Genomic DNA, 26,184 nt, shown 5'->3' with positions numbered 1-26,184 from the left:
GTGTGAATGTTCATTATGGTCACTTTTATTTGTAAAGTACCTACAGATAAGCCATGCACAGGTGATGCCTCCCTTCCCTGCAAGCCTGGCCTCGCTGTCAGGGGACAAATGATGGCAAGAGTGATCTCAGAGAAAAGGGGAAAGAAAAACACTGGGTGAACTTGCAGGGTGTAGGTGCTGCAGATGTGCTGTAACATGCTGCAGACCACCTTGGAACTCTCCTAGGGACAGGAAAGCACAAAAAGCACAAACCAGCTTTCCCCTGCATGCCTAGAATTTTGCTCTCCATCTCCCCACTCCCTAAATTCCAAAAGCTCTTGAGTTATTCATGGAAGTGCTGCTTTTTTTCTTTTCCCAGTGTAAAAGTGCCCAATAAGAGATGTGGGTCTAAAGACATGGAATGCTCTGCCACATGAAGGAGGTTTTGTTGTGGACTTTGACATCATGGCATGGCCAAACCCAGTCACTTTCTGTGCTGGGGAAATTTGGGAATCCTGAATCCACAAAGATCTGGGTGTGGATGAAGCAAGTGCCTTCCAGGGTTCCATGACAACTGCAAAAGCCTCAGGAAAATCTAAAACTGGGATGGCTGGAAGATGGTTTCAGTGCTTGGGTGGGAGTTATGGAGAGAGGAACAGGAACAACCTCCAGGACTGGTGCTGTTTTGCTTTTTTGGGATGCTCTTGACTAAAAAGCTGCTGAGTTTTGATGCCAGTGAGACAGAAAAATACCTGGTGGCAGAGTGTCCCCCCGACTTCATCCTGCTGTCGTGGGGCTGAGGCAGTTTGGTGCAGTGATCTGATGAGGCATGGCAGCCCTGCCCTGTGGAGATACCATCTCCTGGGAGGAAAATGTAAAAATAACCACGGCTTTGGCTGCGTCTTTGAGTTGCGTGAGAGTGCAGCGCAGGAGGTGGGGGATGAAATTATATCCATGGAAATGAGGCAGGAGAAATGAATCTTTTCCTGGGAGGCAGGTCTGAAGGAAAGGGCCTGCAGATCATGAGGGAAATGTCCTCACCCTCCTGTGCTGTGCTGGGCTGCAGGGGACACACTGGAGCTGGGCTCTGGGGTGGTTTCAGAGGGTACCCCGGGGTTCCCTGTCATCCTCTTCCTCACTGTGGGCTGAAGGAGGTGCAGCCCATGTGGGTTCCTGCACTCATCCCATGCCATTGCTCCAGGGTCTAGACAGATGACACAAATCCTTGGGAGAGACTCTGTCCTGCCCAAGGCTTTGGAAACCTGTTGGACCCATTCTTCCACCTTTTTGCTTTCCAGAGCTTTTGTGGAGCAGGTCTGTTCCTCCATGGGGGACCTCTGAAGTGTGGAGCTGGGAATAAATCCATGGGAGCTGCTGTGGATGGCAGACGGGCGCTCCTGGCGTAAGCAGGCTCAGCTAATTTAATCTGTGGTGGACATGATCTCCTTTGTCTTCCAGTTGAGCTAAATATACCTTTGGGTTGTGGTTATGGAGGCTAACTCCCTTTTTGATTATGGAAGTCACACTAACACGGGATGCAGGTGGCTGCCTCTGGATGGAGCCGGGGGAAGAGCAGGATTGGGCATCCCATGGCTGAAACTCTGTCCTACTTATCTGTATCTGGACCAGGGCCAAAGTGTGGGATGCTTGATGGGCATCTCTGTGGAGGGTTCCAGCTCCAGAGTTTCGTGTGATGCAGGTTTTGGAAGCACAAGGAATTCCAGCATAGCCATAAGCTTTCCGCTGTCTGACAGGTTTTGAAGTTTGGTGGCTGAGCTGCACCTACCTGGGCATGACTGGTGGCTTCAGGACAGAGAAAAGGTCCCTCTCCTTTGCATCTTTGGTCCCACCATCTTTGCATAATTCCCAGAAGCAGCAGTTCTGTATTTCTGGATGCAAAGGAAAATAAAAAGCTGTTGGTCAGCTTGAGCAGCAGTTGGGAGAAGTTTCAGTCTTGGAAGGCAAAAAGGAAATCAAAGGCCAGTGGTGAAATTTAATGTGTCAGTCCAAAGGTGCCACCTGGGAATGTGTGTTCCTAGGATCAGGCACACAACACACAAAAGCTGTGTGGTGGGGGATGCCTGTTTGCACCCCATTCTGCCTTTGAGGTGCTCTGCCAGAGCTGCTGGGTGGGTCTTTGGTTGCTTTATCTCCTGGGGTTTGTCCTGTGTGACAGCATCTCAGACTCTTCTGTGTGTGGCCTCAAAAGCGTCCTTGAAAGACCAGAAAGTCACAACAACAGGTAGAATGTGCTGCTGCTGCACGAGGCCATGCTGGCCTCAAAGCCAGGAGTCACTTGATTTTTTCAGCCCTCACTGTTGGTGGCTTCAGAGAAGCCAGGAAGGCAGTTCATCAGCAGGAGAGCTTGAGTGAAAAGTGGCTTCAGGGTCTCTGCTCTTGGCAATTTCTGAGTTAAATACCCAGTGTCAGCCATGCAAGGGCCTTGTGCAGGCATTTGCTGGAGGCTGGCAAACCTCTATTCCCCTGTTTGCTGCCCTGGTGTGTAACCAGCTTATCTCTGAGCAGCTGGATTTAACCCTCTTATCCACCTCTGTGCCAGCCCTTCACACTCTGCTGCTCCTCCCTCCCAGGATGCCAGGAAAAGCCTGGATGACTTCCATGGGAAATGGATGTTTGCCCTCCCTGGGATGATTACTTCTGTTATTTAAAAAGCAACAAAACAAAAAAATGCACCAGCAAACTCCTGGATTGGGATAATTAAGCTGATTGAAGTGTTTAAGTGAATGAATTTCCTTTTAATTAAAAAAAATATATATAGTCTCATCATGATTCCTAAAATAATGAGCCACTGACCTGCTTTATCCCTGATTTGGCTTACAGATGGAGAGGGAAGGTAAATTATCATGGAAGCATAGAATGTCCTGAGCTGGGAGGGACCCTTAAGGATCACTGAGTCCAACTCTGGCCCTGCACAGGACATCCCAAGAATCACATCATGTGCCTGAGAGTGTTGTCCAAATGTTCCTTGAACTCTGTCAGGCTTGGTGCTGTAATCACTGCCCTGGGCAGCCTGTTCAGAGCCCAACCACCCTCTGGGGAAAGAACCTTTCCTTAACATTCAGCCTGAACCTCCCCTGACACAACTTCATCCTCTTCCCTCAGGTTCTATCACAGAGAAGAGATTGGTGCCTGCCCCAGATTTTAGATAAATTAGGGGAAATCAGCTTCACATTGAAAGATCAGCTCCTTGTCTTCTGTGACAGTGCCTGAGTCTGTTAGCTCAGGCAAGCAGAGAATTGCTGTCCAGGGGCAAGGCAGTTTGTCCTTCCCTTCCTGGTGTCTCTGGAGCAGGGCAGCACTCCATGGTGGGACAGGCAGTTTGTCCTTCCTGTCCTGGTGTCTCTGGAGCAGAGAGCGCTCCATGGTGGGGCAGTTTTCAGCTCAGAAAAGTGAGATCTCACCTCCCTGCCCTTTCCATAAGCCAGGAGGATGCTGGGGAGGCAGGAGCTGTGCCCTGGGGCTGGGAGGAGCCAAGGGACTGCATCACACCTGAAATTGCAGAATGAAATGTTAATGGCTCTCCCAAAGCCAGTGCACATGGGAATGGCACCCCCTCAGCAGTGGGTTCAGTGAGTAGATGTGATGAGACACGTTTATTTATCCAAATACTGATCAGTGCCGAGGGACATGGGTGGGTTTGGGGGAAGGGGTGAGGCAGCCTGGCAGGTTGGAGGTGCCTGAGATCAGCAGGGATCACAAACACAGCTGTGTGTGCCCCTGTGCCCTGCTAACTTCAGCTCATCCTGCCTCAGACTGCTGCCAGAGATGCTGTGCTGTTATTAATCTGCTGAGATAATTGCAGTTTTAATGTTTCCAGCGGGGGAGTTCACAGGAGGCAGAGGCATTCCTGGAAGGTGGGTGCCATCCTGGAGGCATCCAGCAGCCTCCAGTGACTCAGCTGGTGCTCTGAGTGGTGCTGATTTTCAAAGCTGGGAGGTAATATGAAGAGGACAGGGAGCACAGGCAGTGATTTGGAGCTGTGGAATAACATTTTCACAGAATTCACAGGATGACAAGGTTGGAAGAGACCTTCAAGATCATGGAGTCCAACCCAGCCCCAACAGCTCAACTCAACCCTGGCACCCAGTGCCACATCCAGGCTTTGTTAAACACACCCAGGGATGGGGACTCCACCACCTCCCTGGGCACACAATTCCAGAACTTTATCACTCTTTCTGTAAAAAACTTTTTCCTAATATCCAGCCTGTATTTCCCTTGGTGCAGCTTGAGGCTGTGTGCTCTGGTTCCGTCAGCTGCTGCTTTTTTGAGCTGTGATTAGCAAAAGAGGCAGTCTGGGAGCAGGGCTGCTGCTGAACCCTTGCTGGAAGGGCAGTGCCTGACTCTGCTTTGGCTGATGAGTGTGGAGGGAAGTGCTCCAGCAGCAGCCCTGCACATGCATGAAAGCTGGGGAAATGTTTTGTGCTGGGAAATGGGAATGCTCCTCTTGCCTTTTCATCAAGAATCCATAAAATGGCATCCAGCAGTTCTTCAGCCCATGCCTGGAAGCCAAAGCCAGGTGCATGCAATCCTGAACAAGGCACGGGGACCTCTGGATATTTATTTCTATTTGAGCTGCATTTAGCTACTGGAACAAACATTTGCAGAAAGTGGCCTTAGCCTTGGCTCAGCATCCTGAATGCAGACCACAGGTAGCCCTGAAGGGAGTTTGAGCTTGGTGAAAGCACATTAAGCCATCAGTAGCAAAAAAAGCAGATAAGATGAGCAAGCTGCAGTGTTTGGGAGCCCCATCCTCTAGGAGAAATCACTTTCAGAGCAAACACTCCTAATGTAGCTTCACAGGGTTGGAGGAGGACAATGCAGGAGAGACCCTAATGGATCTGTGCCACATCTCACCAAGGGAGGAGACAGTGTGATGGTGTTCACAGAGGTTTTCAGATGAGGGAAGAGATGAGAATGTTGACTCCATGTTTCAGAAGGCTTGATTTATTATTTTATAATATATATTACATTAAAACTATACTAAAGGAATAGAAGAAAAAGTTTCATCAGAAGGCTGGCTAAGAATAGAATCAGCAAGAATGATAACAAAGGTTTGTGGCACAGGCACTGTGTCCAAGCCAGCTGGGCTGTGATTGGCCATTAATTAGAAACAACCACATGAGACCAATCCCAGATGCACCTGTTGCATTCCACAGCAGCAGATAACCATTGGTTACATTTTGTTCCTGAGGCCTCTCAGCTTCTCAGGAGGAAAAAATCCTAAGGAAAGGATTTTTCATAAAAGATGTTTGCGACAAGACAGCTTCACAGGGATGGAGGAGGATAATGCAGGAGAGATCCTCACGGATCTGTGCCACATCTCAGCAGGGTGACAGTCCTGTCCCACGGTGAGCAGACCCCAGAGCAGTGGCTGGGGCAGTGTTTGGGAAGCTGTTGGGAGCAGCAGCATCTGTGTCCTGTCCCACCTGGTGGCCACAGCCCTGTGTAAGCCAGCCAGCAGGTGTGGGTGGAGTTTCTGCAGCTGTGAAAATGATGTCAAGCAGGTTTTTTTTCTTGCAAAAATAATCTTTTGGCTCTGCCTGCTGTGGGGCAGAGAGGTGGGGACCAGGTGAGATGTGACACAGATCTGCACTGGCCCCTGTGTTGCACTCTGCCAGTCCCCCAAAAAATGTAAGAATGTCTGAAATGTAAGAAATGTCTGCTCTGAAAAAGTGATTTCTGCTGGAATGTGTGACTGAAAGGACTGCAGTGCAGCCTCTCACTGCTGAGGAGAGTCCTCGTTTTGTCTCGTCCCGTTGATCTGAATGAAGTGATTTATAAGGACATTTTCCATGAATCAATAAATCCATGCTTGCTGCTGTGCCTGGGAGGTTTAATTTGCTCTAGATACTGCACAGAGTATCTCTGTCCTGAATTGCACTGCCAAATTCTGCTCTTTGGGAGAGGATGAGGGTACAGCTGGATCCTCTGGGAACATGCTGCCAGCATCTGAGGGTGCCTGATCCCTGTTAATTACTGTGCACCTCCTGTTGTGGGCTGAAGAGTTCAGTTCAGAGTTTCCCTCTGTGTGGAATTTGAGGGCTTAGTCCATTGTGCCAAGCATTTCCTGATGTTTCAGATCTTGGGGAAATTGAAGCCAAAAAAACAGGGAGGGCTGGGGATCATTGGCCTTTGAAGAGACCTCAGTGCAGAAATCTGGGTTACAGGTAGGTTTGCCTGCCACATCTCTGAGTGATGTTTCCTCTCAAGAGGAATTGAAAAATTCCCTCTGCTCTGCACCACCTCCCCTTTCCAAAAGCTGCTTTTATGAGCCCCTTGGAAGCAATGCACATGTGTTTACAAAGCCTGCCACTGGATCTGCCTGGAAAAAGAGGGTTCAGAAACACAGCTCTGCTACACAGAGAGAAGTCAAAGGTACCTCCAACTCCCCCGAGTCCTGAGCTTGTTTCCTTGCTTTGTCTGAGCACTGTGGTCATGGATGGATGAGGGGACCTTGCTTTGTGCTGTGCACTGGGGTTTGGGGTTGTTCCTGACCTCTTCCTGTGCACAATGGGCGTTTTGAAAGCTTCTGAACTGGTGGGGGCACAGACTGGCTCAGCTGTCCCTGTGAGCACCTGGATCCCACCCCACCTCTCATCCTGCTCCACCTGCCTGGCTGAGCCCCCAAGGACCCCTCCACTTCTCCTCCAGAGCAGCTCTGAAACCATTTTACATCTTTTGGAGGTCAGAGCTCAAGCTGGAGAATCCAGAAACGTTCCCAGAGCCAAAACACGCCGTGGCAAGCGGGTGTGTGCCTGGTCTCTGCTTCTCATTTCCTCCAGCACTGTGAGAGCACTGGAGCTGCACATGGGGTTTCAGCAGGGTGTCCCCTCTTTTGTTCCTATACATTAGAAAAGTCTGTGCATGTGTTTATATTTAAAACCAATATGTATACATGTCGACATGGCCATTTGTGAGCTGTGCCCCTCAGGACTGGTCTGGTTGGGCAAAGGAGGAATGTGTTTCACAGCTGCCTGCCTGTTGCACTGGCAGCTGTGTGATGGTCCTGCTGGTCCAGCCATTCTTGCACTTGGAAATAACAGGTGTTGGCAGGGAGTGATCCCAAACCTGCTCAGACCCATCTAGGAAGGCTCCTTTTGAATTGAGCAGGCTTTGGGATAAGTCTGGCAGCACCAGTGGAGAGGCTGTGTTGCTGTTGTTTGTGTCACAGCCTGGGCAGTCCATTCCACGTGTGCCCATCTTGCATTTTCCATGCCCTCTTTCCCACATGCTTGCTGGTGTGTTGGAAAGAAGCAGATGCAGCTTCTGGAAGCTGTAGGGGCTTCATGTTGGGCTTGAAACATGAACATGACCTTGTGTTTGCTGGGACAGCAAACGCAAGGTCAAACAATGGCTGTGCCAAGTGGAGCAGCCATAGAAAGTTGTCATTTTAAATAATTGCCACAATGGCTTCTCCTCCCTTTCTTCCACCCCTTCTCCATCACCATGTCCTTCCCCACCCACGACCTGGGGGCTGCCTGGATCTCTTCAGGATTTATGTTAAAAGGGAAGTGTTTTGTACATAATTAAACCATCCTGGATGGAAATGGGATTTGGTGCTTACCGCTGTGACTCTTTCTCATGCATGAGGGTGAACTGATTGATTGCTGAGGTTTGAGATTAAATATTCCCCTGAGCTCCACTGGCATTTAGTGTGCTGGGGAGGGGTGGAGGGGAGTTCTGGTTTTCCTCCAAGGCAAGGAGAGCACGGGAATGTTTGCTGAGCACATCCCCTCGTCCTGGTCTGCAGCATTGGCTGTAACAGGCTCCTGGCACAGCTGTCTTGGGCACCAATAAAGCAGGTGCCTCTCTCCATATCCATACTGGTGGATGGGCTGCTGCTGGGCTTTGCAAGCTCCTCTCAGTGCTGCATTGAGCATCCCATTGCATCCTGCCCATTCCTGGTGACTCAGCTGCCTCCCCACCTGCCTACACCTAGTAGTGGGGTAGACCCGCTGTCCCCACCTTTCTCCTTCAGAGTGCACCTTATTTGTTTATTTTCCTGAACTTCTTTTCATCCCAAAAGCCCTCTGTGTTTGGTTTCGATGGGAAAGGAGGAAAATCCCCCACACTCCTCTCCTGGAGTGCGTGGTGGGTTGGAGACGCCGCCTTCCCCCTTCCCTTGAAGTCTAATTTTAGCTGAAGGCGTCGGGATCCCTCCAGGGTATGGCAGAGATTTCCTATCAGCTGCCTAGACCTTAAGAAACAAAACACACAAACAAACACAGCACACAAGCACTTGAGGTTTATTTGGGTGAATTCTTTCAAAAAAAGGGTGTGACTTATTTTATTTATTTTTTTTTTTTTTTTTTACGAGGAGCGCACGCTGGCTTTGTTCTGCTGCAGTCGAGTATTTCAGGTCTTCCAAGATTTAATCAGAATAATTAGTTACTGTCTGTTTGTACCTTCTGTTTCTGTTGCAGGGTTACCAAAGGGTGTATTTATCTCCCAGAGGGCTGCCTAAGTGTGGCTTAATCATTAAAGCATCCGATTTCCTCCAAGTTATCTGCCATGAGGCTTATGTAAGTAAACAAATAAATAAATAAATGAAAGCAGGGAGGGTGGGGATGGTGTTGGTGGATTCAGCTTGGGGGGGTTGTACGGATTTTTCCTGATTGTCACGGGTTTAATTGTGAGCTGCCTGTGGTTCCTAGCCCGTCATGTGGGGATCAGAGGACTGAGTGTTTGGGCTGGCACTGAACACCCAGCCAGTTTAATGAGGCTGCTCCCAGCCAAGCCTTCACCCCGCTAAACTGGCAAGAGCTGTCTTGCTCCCTGTCATTTCAGGAGCAGGGGGGAAAAAATAGACCTTACAGGAATGAAAGGCTTTTGCTTTCACTCGTACAGTCATGGCTTTGACTCCTTAACCCAGTGGTATCCCTTATAAAAATCACAGCTCTGTCTGGACATAAGTTACCACTGTAAGTTTGGCAGGATTGGGAATTAGCTGTTTTTCAGCCTGTTTGCCTTGTTTGGTTTGGGGAGGGGGTCTGTCAATGCATACATTTCCCATCTCTAGCACAGCAGATGAGAAGGGCTCAGGAAGTCACTGCAGGGGAGGGTGGGATGGCTGGGAAGCCTCACAGGGAGAGCTGTGAGGTGCTGAACCAGCCCTGGTTTGTGCCTGGAACCTGAGTGAATTGTGGGATGTTTTCCCTTGTGTTTGTCACCAAGAGCAGATGAGTGGCCCTGTTCTGATGGCAGTATGGGGCTGGACAATTTGCTTTCTTCTGTTTGCTTTCTTCTGTTTGCTTTCTCTTTCTTCCTGAGCTGGGTTGGATTCTGAGGTGCTGGCTTGTCAGCTGCCTTTGCTGCCTCATTTATCATGTCCCCTGTGCAAACCCTGGGAGTGAGGGTTTGGGGTGCATGCTGCTTCCCTGATGGATTTAGATACTTTTAAATCCAGAAGCAGCCTTTGCCATCAGTATCTCTGCTTTCCTGTGTGAGAGGGAGCATAATTTTTTTGAGGTTGGTAGCTTTGTGTTAGCCTTTCTTAGAGATGCAGGTGTGCAGCTTTGTTCCTCCTGGGAGAAGCTCATGAAAGGGAAGGGGCCTGGAGGGGACAAGGTGGGACCAAAGGGATCTGCAGGGCTTTGGTGGCTTCAGGGAAAATTGCTTGTGTGAAGGTTGAGGTTGAAATCCATCTTCCCTCTGCGTTTGTTGGGAAGAGTAGAGACGAGTGATGGGGCAGGTGTTGGACTCTGCTGTGGCAGAGCTGAAGCTGGACATGATCCCACATCCTGTCCCAGCTCCAGAGTAACAATTTGGAGGGACAAATCCCCTGGCAAATCCCCTGTCCCCTCTGGGAGCGATGTGGAGGCTGTCACAGCCAGCAGCGCGTTGCTGGTGCCCTTTGCTCTGTCTGCTCCGGTGTGTGTGGAGTGGGAAAAGTCCTACTTGATGGAAATGCTCCTAAGAAAGCCTGTCAGCCTGATTTGTTCCTTGATGTTTGCCCAGCTGGAAAGCTGGTGGCAGTTCAGACAACACCTCCTGAAGCACTGGGAATGTGTGATGTGCAGCACAGCCAGTGCTCCTGCCTGGCACGGTCCCTCCAGGCACAGGGAGGGCTGCTGGAGCGGTGGCAGCTCTCTAATCCCCATCCTACCCCTGTGTTCCTGCCTGTTTCACTGGGCCTTTCACAGATCTGCTGGGTTTGGGCACAGGGAGAGGTGAGGAGGAGGAGCAGAGCTGGTGGAAGTATGGAGAGGAAGGGAGGTGACAGAGTGGTGGAGAGGATGCTGGGAGGAAGAGGAGATGATGTGGCTCGTTTGCCTGGTGCTTTGGAAGTTGCTTAGCTAAATTAAGTGCTCACTGGGGAGCCTCATTTGGCTTTTAAATAGCTTTGGATCATGTGAATGCTCTGTGTTGCTCTCTTCTTCCTGCAGCGTGAGCCACCTCCTGTCCCCATCTCTGAAGAATATCCCCATAAGTCTACCTTAGACTGTGGGAGGGGAAGCTTGGTGCTCACCTGCTTTCAGAAAGCTTTTCAAAGTTCTCTCCAAGCTCCTCATCATTCCAGACCATCCATCCTTTGTTTTTGTCCAGTCTGAACACTCTGAGCTTTGGTAATTGGGACTGACCACAGGTTCCCTCTCCCACAGAGGCCACAGCATGCCAGGAGCTCTGTGCTCATCACACAGCACCAGCTGGTCTGGGATGAGCTCACTGGTCTTCCACCATCCTTCCTTGAGCATCCCACTTAAGGCAGAAGTTGATGCCCCTTTGGCTTTCCTGTTCTTTTGCAGGCCTGTGTATTTATTCTTTCCTTTCAGCCAGCTGAAAAACTGCTCCAAGAGCCTGGAGAATGATTTTGAGTACCTTATTTCCCTGGTTGTACCTTGGTGCAGAGCTGGATGTTATTTGTGCACTCGATCATCCTGCTGCCTGGTAAAGGAAATTCATAGTGCTTAGTTTTATTTAATTTCTGTAGAAAATGAAAGTATCTCAAGATATTTATTTTTCTTTGTCTCTAGAGTAACACACTCAGTGATGGGAGTGTGCCAAAGGCAGGAACAAATCCTGAGGATGGGGACGCAAACAATGTTTGGTCTCCAAAAAACTCTGTCTCAGTCAAGGATGGGGAATATTCCCCACACCAGAGCCCCCTTGGGGGGTTCAGCTGTGTCCCCCCATGCAAAGGGATCGTGGCCACCAGGTGCCACTGAGGTGTCCCCAGACATGGGGCTCCCTCCCTGCTCTGCTGCTCCACCATGTGCCCACCAGCCACTTCCAGACGTGGTGGGGGAAGGTTTGGGAGGAGCACACCCCGTTTTCCTCATAAAACTCCAAACAAGAGGCTTGGCCTGGTTTAGATTTTAAAAATAACTTGCACATTTGGAAGCTAAAGTTTCAGAAGGGCTCTGAATGGGATGATGGCTTTGATCGTGACAGTCCGAGATCAAGGCAGGGCTTCTTGGGTTTGCTGCATCAGCTGGAAAAGATATTGTAGTGTCTAGACTTTATCATCCTCCAGAAAGGCTCTTTTTTTTTTTTCCCCTACTCTACAAAAGGTCTAATCCAAAGCCCATGTACAGTTGGTAGGAGGGGCTTTGATTGTGTCCAGGAGCATGTTGGAAGAGGTGGGGATGAGCTTTGGGCTTTGAAGGGCTCAGACCCTGCTTTGCTGTGATGGAAGTTTGGGATGTCAGCAGTGGGATGAGGATGGGGACCAGCTGTGTGCCAGTGCCCCCTCCCCAGAGGGGTCAGTTCCTGCAGCTGAGCCCTGCTGACACCTCAGTGCTCATCCTTTGGCTGCTGTGCCTGTGGTCAGCTGCTCAGACCAGCATCTCCCACAGCTGTCTGAGTTTTCTCTGTGTAATAACCATAAACATCCACCTTTGATGGTGTGTGGACAGAACTTCAGCATTTTTAGCTTGAGTGTAGAAAATGTATGATTTTCTCTCTTTACCATTCCAAAAGTAGGTTCTCAACTTTTTTTTTATTATTATTTTACTGAATTCTTTTATTATTTATATTTTTTTGTAATTCCAAAAGAGAAGAATAGGGAAGGATATTCCTGATTTGCTTGGAATAACCTCAAAAGCCTGCCAAGAAGGTGAGGACATCTGGCCACATGTATTCATAGAACCATTAAAGTTGGAAAAGTCCTCCAAGATCATTGAATCCAGTCTTTGATCAAACACCACCTTGTCAACCAAACCACAGCACCGAGTGCCACATGCTGTTGTTTCTTGAACACCTCCAGGGATGGTGACTCCACCACTGCCCTGGGCACTCTGTCCCAATGCTTAACAACCCTTTCAGTGAAGAAATTCTTCCTGATGTCCAGCCTGAAGCTCTCCTGACATAGCTTGAGGCCATTTCCCCTCGTCCTGTCCCTGTTCCCTGGGAGCAGAGCCTGAGCCCCACCTGGCTGCACCCTCCTGCCAGGGAGTTACAGAGTGAGAAGGTCCCCACTGAGTCTCCTTTTCTCCAGGCTGAGCCCCCCCAGCTGGTCCTCATCAAACTTGTTCTCCAGACCCCTCTCCAGCTCCTTTCCCTTCTCTGGACACCTCATGTCCTTCTTGTTGTGAGTGGCCCAGAACTGGACACAACACTTGAGCTGTGCCCTCACCACTGCTCAGTGCACAGGGACTGACTCCTCCTGAAAGCCCACACAGCTCCTCTATCACATTGGAATATGCCCTGTGGAGGGAGCAGAGGCAGCTTTTCTTTGAAGCTCTGTGTGCAGGGCTCTCGGGTGTGTTTTGGCAGGTGTGTCATTGGCAAAGTCACCACCAGCCATTTATTTCCTTGGTGTCTCTGCTGCAGCACACACACCATGATGCCATGCTCAATGCCCCAGGCTTTGGAGGGGTTGCAGCCTAGTTATGAAAGCTTCATCTGGAAGCTTTGAGAAACATTTGGAAATGTTTTGGAAAACATTTGGATCGAGGATGCCTTAGCTCAGTGCTTGGTTGTTTTACTTTGCTTTGTCCTTGAGCGAGAAAAGTGCTCTAGGGTTTCTGTTTTTTTCTTTCCATCAGTTTTTCTTCTAGACAAACTTATTTCCAGGGATAAATCAGAGCAAATGCCAGTGTGAAAATAGTTTGTGGTGTAAAATGGTACTAAAATTGTGCTGGAAGGGATCTTGAGAGGTTACCTTGTCCCCAAGGGTAGTTGAATACGCTCATTGGTCTGGAAAGTGAATGTCTTTGCTGGGAGTTGTTTTGTCATAAATTGTCTCAGGAGCAGAGGCAAAAATCTACCAAATAATGCTGTCAGTATGTGTGCACGAGCTTTCCTCAGTTTATTCAAATCATTTGCCGAATAAGTGTTGAAAATTAATGCTGGGTTTGTTCCCAGAGCTATTCAAAGTAATATTCCAGAGTAACCTTTTCCACCTTGGCATTTGCCAATATACTGAAACCCATATGGATGAATTGCAGCTACCCACAGTCTGTATTTGACATGGAGCCATCTCTGTTTTGCCCCATTTCTGAGACAAGAAGTCCCACTGGGACGAAAAGCAGGTTTTTCTTTGTTTCTTGTGAATTAGTTGTGACTTTTCAGTTTTCCAGGTGGTCACCAGCCCTGTGGAAATCCACAGCAGCCTCTCCCCTTGACATCTGCAGGCTTAGATAAAGTTGTAAGATCCTGGGCAAGGATCACCAGAAATCTTCATCTGCTTTGAGACTGAGCCAAGTGACGACTTTCAGTTAATTTCTCCTGCATCTTGTGTCTTGAACGATGAATCAAAAAAAAAACCAAAAACCAAACATACCCAAGAGCCCTACTTTAATGCCCCCACTTTTGAAGGTGCTGCAGAGCTCCATGGGGTTTTTCAGCTTGCTTTTAGCTCCCCACTTCAGTGATGGAAGGTTCTGAAAGAGGTTCACCTGCAGCCAGCTGGATGCAGGCTTGTTCTCCAGCCAGCAGTGTGTTGGTGTTGCAATCCACACAGCCCAGATGGTGACTGGTTTTCCTTCACCTGGTCTTTTCCCCAACCAGTTTCCAGTAGGTGATAGGAGAATTCACCCATTTTTGGCTGTGGGGAAGGCTTGGCAAGCCCCCCTTGGCCCATCTGCACATTCAAAGTGAGGATGACTGGCATCAGCGTTATTGTTTGGCCAAGTGTATGCAGGGATATCACAGCTTAGATTTGTTACAGATGGGTTTCTGGATATAGTCTGAGGCATTCTGACAGCCAGTTTTATATCTGTGTAAAAGTGATTGGCATCTCTATAAATAAAGCTGCTGTGGGATTATAAATCTAAATATACTTATTCATTAAATTATTTTTACATTTCCACTGGGTTGTCATCCTGGCTTATCACAAGCAAGCCATGCTCTCTGCCTGAGTGTTATCCATAGCTCCAGCCATGTGGCTTCTGAGGCTTGGAAATATTTTTTCACTTGTGGGTGAGCTATCCACGAGTCTCTGTGCCATGGATCTCTTCACTGGGATGTCCTCACAGTCATCACTGGGAATGACCCTGTCCTGGACACTGCTGTAGAAGGGGCAGTGGCTGTAAATACAGGAATGTGAGTTTTTCATGCTTCACAAGCGAGCATGACTTTGCTGGGCTATTTAGTACCTGTGACCAGGTAAATACCGTTTGCATGGCTCCTTTGGTGCTGGGAAGGGCTCCTCCATAAGATCCTCCATCTGTGTCCTCAGGCAAGGAGTCTCACAAAGTTTCCTCCTCCTGTGCCCCAGGCCAGGCTGCATGGAAACAGGGCTCTGTCCACCTGGTTTAACCATCCCTGCTGGTTGTTTTGGCTACAGGAGCAAGGAAAAAAGTCCCCCAGACCAGTTTCAGGTGCAGCTGTGAGCTGGGGAGGTGCTGGAAGGAGAGCCAGACACCAGCACAGGCAGGCAGCAATGCAGGCACTGGTAAATCTGGCTTGGTCTTTGAGCAGGCTGGTGAGAACACTGAGAGCTGCACCCTCTGGTTTCTGTGGGTTTTTTTTTCCTTCTCTTTTCAAAGCATTTGATTATTAATTCAGTAAATGATGAAGCACAGAGAAACATGTGCCTGAGTGGCAGAATATCAGCTGCCTCACTCTGCTCAGTAATAACATGCATTGTTGAAAGTTAACCCGTGATTTTATTGTAATTTCCTAATGAAGGGAAGCTTTAAAGTCAGTCTGTCCATCTGCTCCTCCTTCCATCACTGACAATTCATTAAGTCCATTGCCTGGTTTTGTCCTTTCTTTCAGTTTGGTTCTTCATCTCAAATTTGTGGGGCTGCTACAATTTTGGTCGAAACAGCCATCAAGTTAGAAGGGTGTTAGGGAGGCTTTTTATTAAGGGATGCAGTGAAACCTCAGCCTGTACTAGACACCAGGGAACACACATAAATGTTATGAACATCCAAGCCATAAAGAGTGCTTTAGCTGGATTTGCCATGTTATGAGACAGCAGAGAGCCCACACTGCAGGTCCCTGTGCAGACATGTAGGTGTTACCAGGGGGGATGTTCACCTCAGTGAATTCTCTGATGTCTGATAAATGTGAGTTCATCCTACAGCCTCACTCTAAAAGTGGCTTGTGTTGCTGAGAGTCACAGAAGGAAATATTTCCATTCATGTTGGTATTTCTAGTGCTGCTCACCCCACCAAATGTAGTTTTAGTAGCATAACAGGGTCAGCACTGTCTTGTAGGGTCTTCAGAAACTGGTAGCAGCATTTGGATGTGTGACAGTGCTCACAGGGGTCTTAGGATGAGGGAAGAGGTGAGGATCTGACTCCATGTTTCAGAAGGCTTGATTTATTATTTTATGATATATATTATATTAAAACTATACTAAAAGAACAGAAGAAAGGATTTCATTAGAAGGCTGGCTAAGAATAGAATAGCAAAGAATGATAACAAAAGCTTGTGGCTCAGACTCTCTGTCCGAGCTAGCTCACTGTGGTTGGCCATTAATTAAAAACAACTAACATAGGCTAATCAAAGATCCACCTGTTGCATTCCACAGCAGCAGATAACCATTGTTTACATTTTGTTCCTGGGGCTTCTCAGCTTCTCAGGAGGAAAAATCCTAAAAAAAAAAGATTTTTCATAAAAGATGTCTGTGACATGGATGTCTTGACTTTTTGCTGGAGCTGGTTGCCAGTCCAGGTGCAGTTTGGCAGGGGAGATCATCCTGCTGGGATTCAGCATCCTGAAGGTGGGAGCTGGCCCATGCTGTTGGAAACCTCAGCGTGCTGTATCTCAGGAAAGCACAGTCTGGCAGGTGAGCAGCAGATGGACAGGAGAGGCCTGACTGGGGGGTCCTGTGTCCCTGCCTCTGGGTTGTTTCTGGTGCCCAGAGCTGAGCTGCAGCTGCATGGCGCAGGTGAGAGGTTGTGGGTCGTGTCCTGGAGGTACCAGGCCTGGTTTGAGCAGAACAAATTTCACAAACTCAGAAGTTAAATGAAGCATTTTGCCTGGTGCTGATTAGGCCAGAAATTACGGTGGCCAGAGCTGTGTGCCAGCAAACAGGGGAGTGGTTTTCTCTGGGATGACATTCCCATGGTCCCTGTGTCCTGCTGCAGACCCTGGTGCAGTGATGTACCCCCTTCCTCCCTAAACCAGCAGCAGCTCCTGGTTGGCACACGGTACCCAGGCTCTGGAGGTGCTCAGAGCATCTGTGAGGAGGTCTGGGGGTTGTGGTGTGACCAGCTGGGCTTGGTGCTGTGACCGTGGTCACAGGGGTCTCAGGATGAGGGAAGAGATGAGGATCTGACTCCATGTTTCAGAAGGCTTGATGTATTATTTTATTATGTATATTACATTAAAACTACACTAAAAAATAGAAGAAAAGATTTCATCAGAAGGCTGGCTAAGAATAGAATAAGAAAGAATGATAACAAAAGCTTGTGGCTTGGGCTCTCTCTCTGAGCCAGCTGAGTGTGATTGGCCATTAATTACAAACATCCAGCATGGGCCAATCCCAGATGCACCTGTTGCATTCCACAGCAGCAGATAACCATTGGTTACATTTTGTCCCTGAGGCCTCTCAGCTTCTCAGGAGGAAAAATCCTAAGAAAAGGATTTTTCATCAAAGATGTCTGTGACGTGGTGCTGCTGGTATGTGGGTCCTCTGTGGGTGTGGGATCATTTCATCACCTTGTCTCAGGGGGAAGGGAGAGACCCTGGAAGGAAAGATCAGCCACCAGCACTTCCCTGCAGGGCTGTGATGGGGTGCAAACAGGATTTGACATCCAGTGTGTTCTTGGTGAGCTGCCAAATGTTTGCATATCAGCCTGGCTTTTACTGGTAGGTGACAATGCTTCTTTCCAGGCCTGGTTTCCACCAACACCAGAATTCTTTGCAGTGTTGGGGGTTTTTTTCTTCCCCTCTTTGTTTCCTCTTTTCTTTCTCCATTCAGTGCCTTAGTAAGAACACAGCTGAAGTCCTGGGAGCCCAAAGGAAACCTGTCTATTACACATGACCCGATTAGAAGCCATGGTAATAAGCATTTGAATCTAAAGCTAGATTAGGCAGGGAGCAGTCTGAGGCTGGATTTGCCAAGCACACATTCCTTTTCTCCTTTTCCATAGGACGTGGTGGTAAATCTCCTGAAAGTGAATTTAGAAAGGCTGGCATGTGTCAAGTGCTCCTGTTGATGCATGGGTTGTTCTTCTCACTAAGCTGGGAAAAAAATGCCTGTGATTGCCTGGAAGATGCTTTTTCTCCTCTCTGCCTGCTCTCACAGCTCATGTTGCAGTCCATGGGGATGGGTAGCTCTTGCCAGCTCTACAAATCTGCATTTTAAGGGCATTTGGAAAGTTTTTGCCTGGAGAGGCAATTATTTCAGGGTGCTTTCTCTCTTCCTGTGACAACTCTGGCAGTAGTGGAGTGAATCTGGAATTTTCAGGTACCTAAATCCAATTTGCAGCTTTTTCAAGCTTCCACTTCACTGTTACAGGTCTTGTGCTGGAAAAGGCTGCAAAGATTTGTTATCCAAAAGTCATTTAATTTCCTTTCCCTGTGGCCAGTCAGAAGATTATGGATGATCTGAGGGTCGGTCTCTCTTTGCATTATGTCATTACCCTGTGTTTAGGCCATCCAGTGTTAGTTTGGGACAATGGGATGCAGAGGTCAGACAAGGGGGGAAAATTGTTTTTCAATGTTTAGGGCAGTGTCTGGGCAGCAAACCTGCAGGCTGTCTGCTCTAGGAGAGGGTTTGAGATGGAGTCATGAGTTTCAGTGCTGGTTGGATTTTTTGGGTCCCCCTTTGTTATCCCTGGTGTTGTCTGGGCTGTGTTGGAAGACCTGACATTCTGGTGAAGGCAGAGCTGCCCCCCTGAGTGGCCTCTGTCAGCCAATTCCATTGCCATTTTTGCTGATAGAGGTGTTTGCAGAGCTGCTGAAGGAATGGGAGAGTGTTTGAGGGTGTTGGGGGTGAATTCCCTCACTGCTCAGCTGGGCAGACCTGGTGTCAGTCAAACGCATTGCCCTGGAACCATGGCAGGAAGGGAGCTTTGAGGGAATGCCACCAGTCACTGATCCCCTGAAGCCTTACCCGGGTGTGGAGAGCTCTGCAGGACCCACCATGCCCAGGACTCACCTCTTGGAAGTGAGAAGCTCTCCATGGGTTTGGATTGTGGGTGAACCCAGACTGGTGTTGATGGGCAGAAGTAAAAATGCCATCACTCCAAGATTTAAATGCTGAGCGTGACTCCAGCTGCTCTGGAATAAATACCCTTTGGTCACTTGGGGTCATCTGTCCTGGCTGTGTCCCCTCCCAGCTCCTGGTGCACCCTCAGCCTCCTCTGGTGATGTGGGGTGAGGAGCAGAGCAGACCTTGACTCTGTGCCAGCCCTGCAGAGCAGAAACTCAAACATCTCTGAGTTAGCAACACAGTTTCCAGCACAAACCCAAAGAAATCCAAGCATTCCAGCCACAGCCAGCTTGGGATGGGGCAGGGCTGGTTTGGGGAAGGTGAGAGGGGTGAAATGGAGGTGTGGGAGCATCTCTGCAGAGAGCAGTGGGTGGGTGTCAGAGTTTGGTGCTGCTTTATACAATCATCTCCCTTTCCATTAAAAAAAAAGCCTAGAAATATCAAATAACCACTTTGAAAAAATGACCCAAGGGGCTCCTGAGAGGCTCAGATACCCTGAGAGAACATAACTCTGCACTGTGTCCCTCTGAGCCCCCACCAAGCCTGCAGTGGCCTTGGGAAAGCTGCATCTGTGATCATGGACACATCTGAAATATGGTGAGTTCCAGATATATCAACACCCAGCCTTCCCTCCTGCTGCAGATGCAATTAAATTTAAAAAAAAAATCAAACATAGTTATGGTCTCTCAAGGTGTCTGAGCCTCTCAGGAGCCCCTTGGGTCACTTTTTCAAAGTGGTTATTTGCAATTGCTAAGGCTTTTTTAATATTTTTTTAATGGAAAGGGAGATGATTGTATAAATACCTACAGGGGTATTTATTTATTATCTACTAGGGATATTTATTAATTACAGAGGTGGGAAGCTTGTGTAGCAATTTGTGCCAGGTGCAGTGTGAAAACCTGCAAAGAAGAGAAATCTACTCCCATATTTAGCCCTGGCAGGGATGTGACCACTGTAGCTGTGATGTTGCTCCTCCAAGGGGTTTCTTCACTGAAATGTTTGCTCAGGAGGGGTGGAGAGGCTCACTTTTTGAGCAGTATATAGAGATGAAGGCAGGCAGGCTGCCTGAAGCACTGGAGATGCTGTAGATGCCTTGTTTGGACTCCAGACTCTCTGGGGAAAACCAGATTTGGTTCAATCAATGCACAGAGGAAAAACTAACAATCCTGTGCATGTACTCAGTGTGTTTAAATTCAGTTTGTATTGACACTGCTGATGCTGATACTTCCCTGGATTAAGCATTAAAATAGCCTCTATTGATTTTTAAATGCATCCCCTTGGGACCTCCACTGGGCTGACATTCCCCTCTGGATGCTCCAGCAGGAGAAGAGGAGCTTTCCTTTGGTCCATCCCCAGCAGCCATGTGTGGAAGGATCCCTCCCCTCTGTCAGAAGCTGCATAATTAGGCAATTAAAACCACGTGTCCCCATTAAGAGAGGTTCTCTGAATTGCAGGTGGTGGATTTGAGCAGCTGTCCTGGTGGAAAATCGAGTCCTGCTGCCCTGTGGCTCAGGATGGTGCAGATCCATCCTGGTCAAAGCAGGGCTTTTGCCATAAGCTACATTTTGTTGTGTTGTAGCCACATAAAATAAGTCTGACCAAGCCTTCCAATTAATTTCACTTGCTGTGCTTGCCTGATTTTTTTTTTCATTTAAATGCCAACAGTATTTCAGTGAAATGTGATAAAAGTTGCTGTTTTTTCCCAGGCTGGGTGGGAGCTGTTGGGATCACGTTGTGCCTGGTCTGAGCTCACATGCTTTGTTTTTTGGTGTTCATCTCCTGGAGCACAGGGAGGTATTAGTGTCATACTGGAAGGAAAAGTGGCCAGGGGCCCTTTTCTGCCATTAGACGTATTTATCAAGGAATTCTCAACCCCAGGTTTGTACTTAAGGGGGGAAAATCACTCTGGATTAACATCAGAATTTACAAACCTTTAAAAGAAAATCAGCATTGCAGATGGGTAGGCCAGCTGAGGGATCTGACAAGTGTGTTGTGTTTGCTCTGGGCACCTTCAGTACTCTGGGTTTAATGTTATCTTGAAGTTTAATGATATTTAGCCATCGGAATCCCTGCTGGGAAGGACTCCTATTTCCAGCAGCCTTCATCCAGTTTCCATTTTGAGAGAGAAGGAAACCAGCTTGCTCCACACCACAAAATGCCTCAACACCTGTGGTTCCAGTAGCCTCACCTTAAGCACAGATAATGCTAAAAAACTCCAAACACCACCCAAAAAAAGCCCTCTGGGACTCAGCCAGCAGCTCCTTGTTGCCTTGTCCTGGTGGTGGCCCCATAGCAGATGTTGCTGTGGTGATGGACTGGAAGCATCTGCTGCTGAGAAACTTGGAAATTCCACTTTGTGCAGCCAAATTAAGAGGCTTTAAAAGAGGAAAAAACCTGCCTGCCTTCAGCCAGTCCCACCCCAGGGATTACTGCTGAAATGGGGAGCAGTGGAATGGAAAGCTCAGCAGTGCAGGTTTGCATACAATAAATGACAGTCACAGCCCAAATATTCATTGGAGGAGCAGGGATGAAAAAAAAGGAGAAGAATTAAAATAAAGGAAGGCTGTTATTGAACTGTTGTTCTCCAGGAAAAGGCTAATTGGGCAAACAAATATCCTCCTCCAGTGGGAAATGTGGCTCCTCTCCCTCTTGCCAGGCTGCTGAGTTTGTATTAACAGCATTTGCATCGTCAAAGGGAGTAGTCAGAACTTGTGATATCTGGTGGAAATCAGTGCAAAGCTGGGCTTTACAGCTGGTTTTAGCACCTTCTGGAGGTGTGCTGTGCTTTGAATGAGCATTTTTGTTGAGCAGTTTTCTCCCAGCTGGGGCCAAAACCAGCTGTGGAAAGGGACTGGGGCTGGATTGGTGCTGGTGCTTGTGCTGGGTGATGGGGATGGAGCCAGGATGGAAGGGGATGCTCCCCTGGGATGCTCAGTGAGGCTGTAGGAGCCCCCTGAGCTGCCCAGGGGATCTTGCATCCCTCTCTTTTACCTGGTTTTGTCCCTGAGGGCTGCCTGGACAAGGCTGGGCATCACCCAGCCCAGGCACTCCCAGAGGTTCAAATGGCACAGGAGAAATTCTGGGAGGCTCTTCCCTGCAAGGCTTCAGGCTTTCAGGAGAGCCTGGGGTGGGTGCTAATCCCTCCCTGCAGGTAACCCCAGCTCTGAAAGGGCTGTGTCTGCCCCTCTGAGCCCCACCACAATGCAACACTGACAGCTGCTGCCCCAAAACAAGAGTGGGGTGAGGGGAGCACCGGGACCTGCAGTCCCTCACGCTGCCTTTCCTTTCTGCTGGTTTTTTTGGTTGTTGTTCTTGGTTTTTGGGTTGTTTTTTTTTTTTTTTTGGTTTTTTCTGTGTTGCCTTTTAGAACTTGGCTGGGACACAGGGAGGTCAGGGGAATGCCCCAGCATCCTTCTTGGAGAGCCAGCTCTGCCTTCCTGGAAAATCTTTTGGGCTTGGATAAGTGTTGTGCCTGGGTTTCAGGGTGCAAATCATGGAGAACCTATAAGGGAGCATGTGTGACTTGAAAAGTGTTTCTTCCTCCCACCGGTGCCAGCCCACCCCACTTTTTTGGTTTGATTCTGTGAAAAGAGGACCACGAATCTGCCTGGTTTCTGGGAAAATGGAATATATGTGTCTGTAAAATTGGGTCATTCATTCACCCTAGTGAATATCAAGAAATATATATATATGTATATAGGTTTGCAAACTGGGTCTTGTCTGTGGCTCCAAGTTGTTGTCCTTGTTCCTGAAATAAATGGTATTTGCCCGAGCTGATCTGCTGGAGCTCCTGTAAGAAGTGGTCTGTAGTGGTTTGGAGGATCTCAGCTTGTCACTGATGAAATTTACCCTTTTAGTGGAGAACTCCTGACCTCCTGTGTTACTGTGCTGCTCACCATCTAGATAGCTGGGAAACTTCCAGCAAGGTTTGGTTTTTAATCCTCAAAAACCAAACAAAGTTTTTGCTGCAGCAGCATCTTTTCCTGGTTGGATTAATGTGTGCACTGAGCCGTGCACCACAAGGGCTGTGTGGGGCTCCCTGGACCAGCTCCTGATGGATGCTGCAAGCCCTCAGCTTCTCCTTGGATCCAAGCTTGTCTCCATGACCTGTGTGAGAAATAGCCACTCACTTTTCGTAGTTGAGGAAGGTTTATTAAACCTTATCAAAAATACAACAGAAGACTGAATAAAGAAAAAATGTTGCGGCGCCGGGAGCAAAACATTTTTCCCACCATGTGCTCAGCCCCCTCACAATGGTTTTTTCCCTTTTAACCCTTGTCAAAGTTCTGTCCATCAACCCCTTCTTCACTGTCCAGTGGTGGAGATCCTGGTTGGAGGTCAGATGTCACCACAGTGACAAGCCAGCCCTCCCAGATGTCCCAACCCCAGCTGTCCCTTGATAACCACGCGAGGCGGTACAACATAACTATAAATCTATAAAACTTTGCTCAACCTATATCCGTGATATTTGTCCATTAATTGTGAGAGTCAATCATGGCATTACTCATCTATCACAACAATCCATGGCATTACTCATCTATCACAACCAAACAAAGTTTTGCTGCAGCAGCATCTTTCCTGGTTGGATTAATGTGTGCACTGAGCCGTGCACCACAAGAGCTGTGTGGGGCTCCCTGGACCAGCTCCTGATGGATGCTGCAAGCCCTCAGCTACTCCTTGGATCCAAGCTTGTCTCCATGACCTGTGTGAGAAATAGCCACTCACTTTTCATAGTTTAGGAAGGTTTATTAAACCTTATCAGAAATACAACAGAAGACTGACTAAAGAAAAAAGGTTACGGCGCAGGGAGCAAATGTGCTCAGCTCCCTCACAATGGAGGTTTTTTCCCTTTTAACCCTTTAACCCTTCCCAAAGTTCTGTCCATCTACCCAGTGGTGGAGATCAGATGTTCCATAGTGACAAGCCAGCCCTCCCAGCTGTCCCTTGATAACCACGTGAGGTGATACAACATAACTATAAATCTATAAAATTTTTCTTAACCTATGTACATGATATTTGTCCATTAATTGTGAGAGTCAATCATGGCATAACTCATCTATCACAACTGCCATGGACATCCTGCAGCTCACCATCAGCCATCCCCTGCTCCAGATTTTGCCTGGCTTGGCAAAGCGAGCAAGGATTGATTTCAGCTGGAGAGTGTTAAGACAGATCCTGTCTCACCCTGCTGTGCTCCACGCTCTTCCCCCTGAAAAGTGGATTACAGAGCCAGCAGTGTGTGTGCTTCCCTTGGCAGGGACCTCACTCATGTGCTGGAGGGGTGACAGGCAAGCCAGGCCATGGCACTCTCACAGCACCCTGGAGGTTGTTGCTCTTTTCCCTGAATAGCATCAACTCCTCCAGGTGGGAGCCCCATGCAGACACAAACAAAAAAAGTCTCTCCCAGCACCTCTGATAGGTGTAAGTTTAAAGTGGAAAAAGTGGAAAAATCCAGCTTTTCTGGAGTGTTACAAATTCATTAAGCTTTGTCTTTCCCTCACCGGCTCTGTAATAAAATTGGTCTAATTTTTCTTGCTGGATGTGGCCATCAGGCCCCCAAAGCTCGTCTGCCCTTGAGCTGAGTGAAATGTTCTCTTGTGAGACAGCAGGCCCAGATGTGTGCTTCAGGATGTGACAAATGCCACAACAAATGGTAAAAATAGAAAGAGGAGGTGACACATTTTAGGCAAGCACTGGGTTTTTGATGATGCTGGCAGATGGGGCTTTGCTGGAGTGAGCAGAGCAGCCATCTCCTCATGGCATCAGGGGCAGGGTCCTGGTGGCCTTCAGGACCCAGGTAGCCCAGGCAAGCTATGGAGACACAAAGCACTCTTTTTGTTGGGATCATAGAGTATAATAGGATTTCTGGGATGAGGAAAGAGGATCGGGGTAATTCAGGATTTGGCAGGTGTATTTATAAATCCATGAAACCCGAGTCTTTGAGATTTGCTTGTGCTGAGAATCAGAGCTCTTGTGATGCGCTGGTGATGAGTCAGGCTCCTCCTGGCAGCTGCATCATGGAAAGGGTCCTGTTCCCATCCCTTTTGGGCTACTGTTCTGAGAGTAGATGGGTGGAAAAAAGGCAATCGATAGTTTAAAGCCTTTTAGTTGAATGTGTTGGGCTTTTTGCTCCTTCCTGATGACGTGCACTTATTTCCACCAAACACAAACATTGCTCCCCTGTACAGCCTATGCCTGAAAACAGCTTTACAGTGGAGAAAAGGGGTTTTAGTAATCAGCATGAGAGTTTGTGGCCAAAAAATCATTCTGGTTGCTTTAAACAGGAGCAGCTGTGCTGGGGATACCAGCACCATGCTCAGCACAGTGGAGGTGCTGGAAATGGGCTCAGATCCTTTAAGCTTCTGTGTTGGAGGGGAGCTGATTCCTGCTCAGGGGAAGGCAATCCTATTTCTGAGCTTTTCATTCATGCAAGAGCTCAATGTCAAACCTTATATTTTTTAAATTGAATAATACTTAGACACCCCCCCTTCAGTGAAAAGTCTTTTCATGCGCCATTGCACATTTTCATTTGCACATTTAGTGCAAATGTGAAATGGAGGAACACTTTTCTCTCTTGAGAGGGATGTGCAGCTGCCTTTTGGATGGGCAGAGCACTATGAACACACTTTGGTGGGCTCACAATCAGAACCAAACCTAAGAAGAGTTTGGGTTACTGAGTGGAGCCAAGGAAGGTGCTGACTGTCTTGGGTCTGTAAGATGAAAAATCAAAATGTGCCTGAGAAAGGCTTTGGTGCTTCTCAGGGAATGCTTCAAATGTACAGCTGATCTGAAAAATGCTGTGGGAGCATCCACTTTTTTATTGCTGTGGAGGTCTGGATGTGACTTACACGGGAGGAAAAATCATCTGAAATTGTTTATTTAGAGAAGTGGTGCGAGGTGGCTTGCACTGTGCCCTGCTCTGGGTGTTGAATTCATGGGGAGAAACCCCGAGGGAGGATGAGCATTGCTCAGTGGTGGGGTGGGACAGCTATAGGGTGCACTGTGTGGAATGCCAAATTCCTGCTTTCTAAGAGCTGAGAAAAGGGGTCCAGCTCACCTGGCTGTAACACTTGGTGACAGTGATGGTGTCTTCCTAAAGTCCTTGCTGAAGCCGAGTGCCTCCCAACCATCACCAGCCAAGGGCGTTGCTTCGCAGTGATGGGTGAGAGTTGGAATATTTCCATTGTTTGGGAGCATCCCAGGCTGTGCTGAGGCTCTTGCAGAGTAAAGGCAGGCAGAGCTTGGCATGGCCCAAGATGCTGAAATTGGTGGAGACACCAATTCCCAGCTTGGTGAGGACACCAAGGCAGAGGCAGTCAGTGAGCGCTGTTACACCAAAACCACCTGCAATAAAGCTCCGCATTCAGAGACAGAGCTCGCTCAGGATCTTGCACCCTCACTTTGGGAGGGGAGCCAGGAAAACAACAAGCTAATATTCATGTTTGAGGATTTAGCTGCTGGCTCCGGGGTGGGTTTGGAGGAGGCGGGTGTGAAGGGGAGCGTGCGCTCCTCTGCTCCTCTGCATGTGTCTGTGCCCTTGTTGGGTATTTTTAGGCTGCAGACCGCAGTGCTGCAATACCGGTGCTGGCTCCCAACCAGCTGGTTGGGGCATCGGTCACAGACAGGCTTTG

The 26,184-nt window shown here is 48.4% G+C and overlaps 1 protein-coding gene across 2 annotated transcripts in view; it reads left to right on the top strand.

Moving 5' to 3' along the window:
* Nucleotides 1–26,184, top strand: part of DAAM1 (dishevelled associated activator of morphogenesis 1) — a 94,811-nt gene that overhangs the window by 11,361 nt on the left and 57,266 nt on the right. For both annotated transcript variants that reach the window (XM_066551975.1, XM_066551974.1), the window contains exon 2: nucleotides 8,424–8,522. The gene's annotated coding sequence lies outside the window, so the exon portion shown is untranslated. The remainder of the gene's footprint in view (nucleotides 1–8,423; nucleotides 8,523–26,184) is intronic.

The sequence above is a fragment of the Molothrus aeneus genome, chromosome 6, assembly GCF_037042795.1.
Source record: "Molothrus aeneus isolate 106 chromosome 6, BPBGC_Maene_1.0, whole genome shotgun sequence".
Taxonomy (NCBI): domain Eukaryota; kingdom Metazoa; phylum Chordata; class Aves; order Passeriformes; family Icteridae; genus Molothrus; species Molothrus aeneus.
This window is presented reverse-complemented; position numbering and strand designations above follow the sequence as displayed.